General features: G+C 39.8%; 1 long non-coding RNA gene across 2 annotated transcripts in view; it reads right to left on the bottom strand.

Annotated features, from left to right (window-relative positions):
- Nucleotides 1-513: 513 nt before the first annotated feature.
- LOC148687347 (uncharacterized) overlaps nt 514-8,673 on the bottom strand; it is an 18,545-nt gene continuing 10,385 nt past the window's right edge. For both annotated transcript variants that reach the window (XR_015947732.1, XR_015947731.1), the window contains 3 exons: nt 2,806-2,902; nt 1,476-1,589; nt 514-643 (listed from right to left, as the gene is read on the bottom strand). This is a non-coding gene — a long non-coding RNA (uncharacterized LOC148687347). The remainder of the gene's footprint in view (nt 644-1,475; nt 1,590-2,805; nt 2,903-8,673) is intronic.

Here is an 8,673-nt window from a genome sequence, read left to right as displayed (position 1 = left end):
AAGGCTAATTTAATAATATATTAGATTCAGTAATTGGAAACATGGATGGAGAATAACCATTTCTGGTTATAGGCTGCTTGTCCGACAATGATACAGCTTTAATTCAAGACCTTGAAATTGACACACCCTGAAATTGATCCATATAGTTAAAAATTTATAATAAAACTGGAAAATTGTCCAGTGATTTAATCACTCCCCCCCCCCAAAGGCTAACATGAAATACAACTTCTCTATATTAGATATGGGCTTGAAACCACACAATTGCCATGATTTGGCAAGAGTGATGCAAAATCAGAAACCAATTTTCATTCCTGACTAGACTATCCCCTGCTAGAAATATCAAACAGGGGTGATTAAGAACTGTGCATCTAGCACTTTCACATGGCACTTCTGTATTGAAGAGACACTGCCGAACAAATAATAAGAATGGACACCTCTGGCAGCACTAATAATATGTGGTGGGGACAGAGAAACAAGACTGGACACTGGACTGAGTCCTTTTCTTGCTTTCCCATTCCCCAGATACAGTATGTGCTTACAGCTTCAAACAATCTTGCTCCATACTTCCTCAGTGGTGATCCTTAGGTGCGATCCTTTGCCAACACCTCAGGACTGGGACCAGTGTCTTCAACTCCAGCGCACTCTGTAAAAGAGCCAATATGAGTGTTTCCATGGGTTGGCCATTTGTAAATTTTGGGTGTGTGAATACTCACACATTATTAGACAACCCAGATGGTGTGCCAAACAGCAGCATATCATGCTAGCTGTGGAGGTCTCTGGACTGAGTGATGAAAGAGGGGTAGCCAACAGAATGTCTTCTAAATGTTGTTGGACTACAACTCTCACTGTTCCTGAACATTGGACATGTTGGCAGGGGCTGATGGGATTTGTAGTCCAACAGCATCTGGAGGGCATCACACTGGCTCCCCCTGTTTTACATACATCTTGATATCACATTGTGGCCAGAGTTGTTTCAGAACTTGCCATGCCTGGCTCTATAAAGTTCAGTTTCTTAAGACCTTGCTTGTTTTCAGCAATACTTTTCTAGTCATGGCCAATAATTGTGATTCGTAAGATCAGCTGTGCTGAAAGTTGTAGGAATTGCTGACAACATACTAGGACACTCGTCTAAAAGCTACTCAATAGATTGATAGGTTAGGAAACTGCAGCAAAAGCATGTTTGTCAATTATCACCGTATATTAAGTTTACTGAACCAGTCAAATCTCCAGCACATGAGGTTTCTAGCTTAGTTCTCTCTCCCTTCTGCACTGGCAGAATGAGTCCGCTCGAGACCCCTTTCTGAGCATATGGACCCACAGTGATTTTGGCTTGCAATTGAGGATGCTTTTGTTGATTGCCTTTGGGTTGTGAATATTGAAGTGCAATCTTTCTCTTAATTCTGAAAATTTGTGGTGAACCAGAGCCCTATGTTTGTCCGTGGAAGCACTGTGCAATGGCACACAGTGGGGAATACCTGTATCCACTTATGGAGGGAGATATGTCTGTCGGGTTGGTGTCATCACTGGCTCGGGACTGGGGTGGTAATTGCTGTCAGATGAAGAAGGTGGAGCCCACTGTGGGGAACAGGCTGAGAGGGAGGAAGCAGAAGGATGTTCTTAGTTGCTGCCTTTCAGTAATGTTATACTTCCCCCAGAGACATGGCCTCCCCGATGAATCCTGGGAAAGGTAGTTTGTTACGGCTGCTGGGAATTGTAAACTGCATTTCTCAGGATTCCTTGAGAGAGGCAATGTGCCTTACATATGCATTTAATGTATGGTTTGGAGGTGACCAAATTCTGAAGTCTTTTACAGTCTACTATCTTCAGAACAGCCCTGTGAAATAGATCACAGCACAAATTTAGCAGAACAATAAAAAGATCAGTACTAACATCTTCAAGACTAACAAATTTATTATGACACAAGCTTATTCGGGAGTTAAAGCCCGCTTCATCAGAATGCATCATTTTTTGGTAATCCATGAAAACTTATGTAATGATACATTTACTTTTAATGTGCTTTAAAGTTGTGGTGCTTTAAATCCCAAATGCAATTCAATAGACATTTCTATTCATGTCTACTCAACAGCAAGTCCTATTGAGTTCAATGGGGCTTGCTCCCAGGTAAAGGAATGAAGGAACTGCAGCCCTAATTAAATTGATAACTATGGCTAGGGCTTAATAACTGTAAAAACATTATGTTTTTTGTTCTGTTATACTATCCCAGCCTTTGTAATAGCAGGAGCTACAGATAAAACAAATACAACCCTGAAACACATTTTTAATCCTCTGTACAGCTCCCATTGATCTATGAAAAAGGCTTCATTATAAGTAGTTGGGGGTGAGAGGACTTCTTATGTTTCATTGTTTTGTACTTCGGGAAAAGGAGAACAAGAGAAAGACTGTCAAATATCACTTTATGTTTTACAGTTGGCCATAAATTTTTAATTGGGTCTTCTGCGCAAGGATTCTGAAATTGTTCCTCTTTTAACGCTCCACAGTAGGTAAATGTTCCATTGTCTGGATTTCCATCATTAAGCTCAATTGACAAAGGCCAATGCAACTCTCCTCATTGCAACTTTGTAACCATTTATGTTTGAGGTGAAGATGTTAATATGGAAATTTTGTGAGCTAGGAACGGCTATGAACTCTATCATTCTGATTTATCCCCTTTCAACTAATGCCCACTCTAAAGGAAACTTCCAATAGTTTTATATCTCAAGGCCAGCACCAGAGCAGATGTATGAAATTTGGAATGTTGGACATAAACTTTTATTACCAAAATTATAAATAATTTCTGCCACTTACAATGTTCACCTTTCAAGTTCATCTTGATTAAAAGACAAGGGCGGCTTCTGTCTGATTCCAATGAATAATAGCACTGGGGAAGCTTTGCCATGGTACACTGTAAAGAAATTTACAGAAGCAATGGTACATAGAATCTACCTGATCTGATCTGAATCTGCCTTCCATCTACATAGGTTAAACACTGAAAAAAGATACCAGGCTGCAGTGTTCAAGCCAGTTGCTCAAAAATGCATGTAAGGCTATTTGTGACTGAATCATTTCAATGCTGTGGTCATACTTGTATAGTGAACATAGAGCGGCTTTATTTTCACCGCCAGAGTTTTGAACTGTTTAAACACGTCCATTAATTATGGATTACGTAAACTCTTTGAAGACGGTATCTTTGAGGTCATTTAGATTTTGTCACTCAGGAAATGTAGCATTCTTAGGTTGCCCATTAACAGATGTGATTACATGATCTGCGAGGATATATTAAGATGGAATTCAACCATCTTAGGAGTTTTAATTTTCATCTGCTGTTTCCATCCTACATTTGTTAATAATTAATATCCACTCCTCTTGACCGGTAAGAGAGATAAGGCATACTTGCCTGTTGATCCAATGTTTTCTGAGATACTTCAGATTAATCATTTTAATTTACCTTTGCTGTAGTATTCTAAAGAACTGCAAATGGTCTAGGGCATCCAGTGCTTGCACTTACTTCAGTTAAAATTACAGCTATCTACCTTTACTTTGCATGTCTCAGACACAGCATCATTTGTGTATTATCTGAATGTTTTGAATGTGTCCCAACTATTCAGATAAATGCACTTGTACACAACTTTTTGTAAAGTCTGCTACTAGCACGTTTTATCTGCAATCCTATACACACTATTTTGAAGTTAGCCCTGTGACCTGCGCTATAGTTTGTGAGGTGCCTGGACTCCGCTTCTAATTTCTGGACTCCTAATCCCCAGGTGCCAGACCCTGAATTTGGCTTTGCAAAATACAGGCCAAACCAATCCTCCAGTGTCCAGGCCAGCCTGAATGGCCAGGTCATTAAGCAAATGAAGGCAGGGTGTTGACCCATCAAGGAAGCCATCAACAAGGCAAAGACTATCTGGACGCAGGCAGGTGGAGCCCAGCCATGGGCTGAGAGATAGGAAGCAAGAGACAAAAGGCAGAGTTGCAGGAGTGAGGGGCAGAAGTGGAGTGGGTGAGGATGTAAGCTGAAGGAGAGTTTGTTGCATTTGGCAATGAGTTTGCGAGCTGGAGAAAGGGGACTCAGAGCACCATGGTGCTGGCAGTTTTGGATTAAACATTGCAGCTGTGAGAGAGACGGAACCCGCTTTGAGTAGAATGCTTTGAACCCCTACCTTGTAGGCTCGGGTGTATATATGTGCAAATAAACCATATAGCATAAAGACACCACAGTCTCCACTGTGCTCATTTCCAAAGGAAACATGAACCCTGGGTAAGTGCCTGTGCTGTAACCCTGGAATCTTGCACGGCTGTGGAGATTGGGGTGGTGTATAACAACCTGCATAGAATGTACTTTTGAGTTAAGCATGCATAGGATTGTGCTGTTAAGTGAACTTCGGCGATCCTCCTCTTCATCAAAGGACTATTAAACAGGCTCATTTCACATGGTTCTTACCGTACAGCTAAACCCTTGGCAATGTAGTTGCACCATTGTATTTTGTGTTGGGCTTGTAGTGTTTTTAATTTCGGGGAAGCTGACTTCCATTCAGCAAGATTCAGTCCCTGCCAGCTCCACCTCAAAGGGTCAGGTAGTGCAGGGGTAGGGAACACGTGGCCCTCTAGGTCTTTCTGAACTACAGCTCCTATCAGTCTTGACCACTGGTCATGCTGAGTGGGGCTGATGGGTCTTGGGCGTCTAGCAACTCTGAGGTAGTAGATTATGTGGAAGACCTCAGAGAGCTGCTACAAGCTAAATAATACTGGGCTAGTTGGTATGACTCAATTCAAGGCAGCTTCCTATGTTCTTATGATGATGCTTACCATGCCTTTCCAAGCTACAGCATCATAATTTGCCCTCTGAATGATACTGGAGGGATTTGTTCCCTTTGCTGCACACATCATGCAGAAATTCGCAGGAAATCTCTCTCTCAAGTAGCAGTAATTGTAGCAGGAAGACGAAGAGCAAATGAGTTGAGCTTCATTATACTGTACAGGCGCTAATGGAAGCTTTCCCATTGTTTTTAGTTGTTCAGGCTTTATATGGAATTGTTGAGAGGAAGCATGCAGTTCAGAATGTGATATTCCCTTGCCCTTTCCAGTGCTAAACATTCAACCACAGCAGGCCATTTTGAAAGGATATCTGTTATTTTGCAAATGTCAATGCTAAAAGCACCATCACAAATATTGCCAAATAGTGTTTTTTTGGAAAGAAACAAAAACACAGCCTTGCTTTCCAAAGGGAAGGCTGAATGAATTTGGATTACAATTCCTCCAATGGAAGTTCAAGGATGCTATGGGGGGATGAATGTATTGTTACCCTGCCTTTTCTGTGAATGTCTCCTGTGGTCAAGGGCAAGCTTTTTATATACCGTATACATCAAAGCACTTATCAAATATAAGCCTGGTGATATCTAACATTCATTTTAAGTACTACCCACTAGCAAGAAAGTGTATTCTGCGTAAGAGAGAATGTGTTGGAGACATATTCATACTGGCCTGGTACTGGCAGGCAAGCTTTGTTAGGACTATGACAGGAAGGCATTAACATATCCTGCCATCTATTCCACTGTCTTCATGAGAAGTGCAAGCCAAAGGAATTCATGTAACTGAAAATGTGTTTCATCTACCTTTTCTTTTTTTATATAATATTTTTATTAGTATTTTCTCAAAAATAACAGCAATATATAAAAGAAAAAAGGTAAAAGACACATAGAATAAAAAGAAAAAAAACAAAGAAAATATATACGATAGCAATTCTCATATCATCTCACATGGTATAATGGGACTTCCTCGGGCTTCCCTCCCTTTGGTTCTTTAACACATTTATAGTTAGCAAATTCTACATCATTTTCATCACCTTACCTAGCCTTATTTTCTACCTTTCATATCACATATACCTAAATTCCACAGTTTATTTACAACTTAATTTCTGATCTAATATGTTACTTTAGCATGTTTTTTTAAATACAGTTTAAAATCTTTCCATTCTTCTTCCATCACTTCCTCTCCCTGGTTGCGGATTCTTCCGGTCATCTCCGCCAACTCCATAAACTCCATCATCTTCATCTGCCAGTCATCGATCGTTGGTAATGTTTGTAGTTTCCAGTTCTTAGCAATCAGAAGTCTCGCTGCTGTCGTGGCATACATAAAAAATGATACATTCTTCTTTGGAATCTCCTTCCCTACAATGCCCACTAGAAATGCTTCTGGTTTCTTAACAAATGTGTTTTTCAACACTTTCTTGAGTTCATTATAAATCTTGTTCCAGAAGTCACTTACTAGTGGACATGTCCACCACATGTGGTAAAATGAGCCTACTTCTTTCTTACATCTCCAATATTTGTTATCATGGTTGTGATATATCTTTTCTAATTTTACTGGTGTAAGATACCATCTATACATCATCTTCATTAGATTTTCCTTCAGTAAACTACACGCAGTAAACTTAATATTCTCATGCCATAATTTTTCCCATTCCTCAATCATGTATTATGACCGACATCCTTTGCCCACAAAATCATAACATTTTTTGTTTGTTCATCTTTCGTATGCCACTCAAGCAACAATTTATACATTCTGGAAAGTATTTTTGTCTTAGGTTCTAACAATTCTGTTTCCAACTTTGACCTCTCTGATTGGAAACCAAATAATCTGTCCATTTTGAAAACTTTGTTTATCTGGTGATATTGGAGCCAATCGTCTAGTTTACATTTCAAATCCTCATATGTCTTTAACTTAAATTGGTCTCCTTCTTGGATCAACAAGTCTCTATATTTCGGCCAACTGGTTTCCATATTTACCTTGGCCTCCAATGGTGATATCCATTTAGGTGTTTTTCTTTCTAACAAATCTTTGTACCTGGAACAAACACTATACAATGATTTTCTAATTATATGAGTTTTAAAGCCTCTGTGGGCCTTTACTTTATCATACCATAAATATGCATGCCAACCATAAAGATTATTGTAACCTTCTAAATCCAAAATGTCTGTATTTTCCAACAAAAACCAATCCTTCATCCAGCAAAAGGTAGCTGCTTCATAATAAATCTTTAAGTCTGGCAGGGAAAAGCCTCCTCTTTGTTTGTCATCAGTAAGTATCTTATATTTAATTCTTGGCTTTTTCCCTTGCCATATAAATTTCGATAAAACCTTTTGCCATTCTTTAAAACAATCCAGCTTATCAATTATTGGCAACGATTGAAATAAAAACAGCATCTTTGGCAACACATTCATTTTCACAGTAGCTATACGGCCCAACAAAGACAGTTTCAAATTAGTCCAGGTTTCTAAATCGTTCTTAACTTCATTCCAGATTTTAACATAATTATCCTTAAATAGATTCAAATTCTTTGACGTCATATTTACACCAAGTTACTTTACTTTCTTAACAAAAGATAAACCAGTAGCTTCTTGTAATTTTTCTCTTTCCTTACTATCCAATTTTTTGTCTAATACTCATCTACCTTTTCTGAAATAGGTTTTGGAAAAGATTATGGAAGCCAAGGAATATTTCTCATGCATTTTTTTCATGATTTTTTTAATTAATGAAACATACAGTACAGAATGTACAATACAAAAAAATGAGATGAGCCTAATAATAATAATAATTTATTATTTATACCCCAGCCACTCTGGGCGGCTTTCAACAGAATATTAAAATACAAACAAACTGTGCAGGAATAATTAAATTACACCAGCAAAAATAAAACTTTAAGTACTGCCCTGTTCATGAGATAATGGTAGAACTTTCACAACTGTCCTGGGTTAGCTGTTAAACCTATGGGAAACAATGAACATACATTTTGCATGCCCTTTTACTTGTACTAACTAGAGCAGGGCTCATCGACATCGGCAGCTTCTAGTACACAAAAACCGAATACCAGTACGTCTTCTCTGGCACCCAGAGGGTCCTCTTCTCAGCTGAAATGAGGCTTGAAAGATACATTCTACTATAGTGAGTAGCAAAGGTGTGCTTGGTTGTGGTGGTGGTGGTGGTAGAGAAGGTGTGTGTGTGTGTGTGTGCAGTGCCCACAATTTCTCTGGATGGCTAATCAGCCCACAGGTCCAAAAAGCCTGGCAACCCCTGCACCAGAGGATTGGTGCAGGTTTGCATGGATACCCTTTGGCTAGCAAAGAGTGGATGAGCTGACCCAGCTTATCAGAACACCCCATCTTCCAACATGCCCTAAGCAGACATGCCGTCAGTCATTTTGTAATTTATCCAATTTATGCAGAAACTTTGCTGAAATTTATGGGAAATTTGGGGAAGGGTCATAGCTCAGTAGGAGATTACCTACCTTACAAGCTGAAAGTCCCAGATTCAATCTCTTAACATCTCTAGGTAGGGCTATGAATTAAAGGTTAAAGGTAAAGGACCCTTGGACAGTTAAGTTCAGTCAAAGGCGACTATGGAGTTGCAGCGCTCAGTTCGCTTCAGGCCAAGGGAGCTGGCGTTTGTCCACAGACAGCTTTCTGGGTCATGTGGCCAGCATGACTAAACTGCTTCTGGCACAACGGAACACCATGACAGAAACCAGAGCACACGGAAACGCCGTTTACCTTCCTGCCACAGCGGTACCTATTTATCTACTTACACTGGTATGCTTTCAAACTGCTAGGTTGGCAGAAGCTGGGACAGAGCAATGGGAGTTCACCCTGGCACACAGATTCGAACCTCTGACCTTCC

This window comes from Zootoca vivipara, chromosome Z1 (assembly GCF_965207765.1).
Source record: "Zootoca vivipara chromosome Z1, rZooViv2.hap1.1, whole genome shotgun sequence".
Taxonomy (NCBI): Eukaryota; Metazoa; Chordata; class Lepidosauria; order Squamata; family Lacertidae; genus Zootoca; species Zootoca vivipara.
This window is presented reverse-complemented; position numbering and strand designations above follow the sequence as displayed.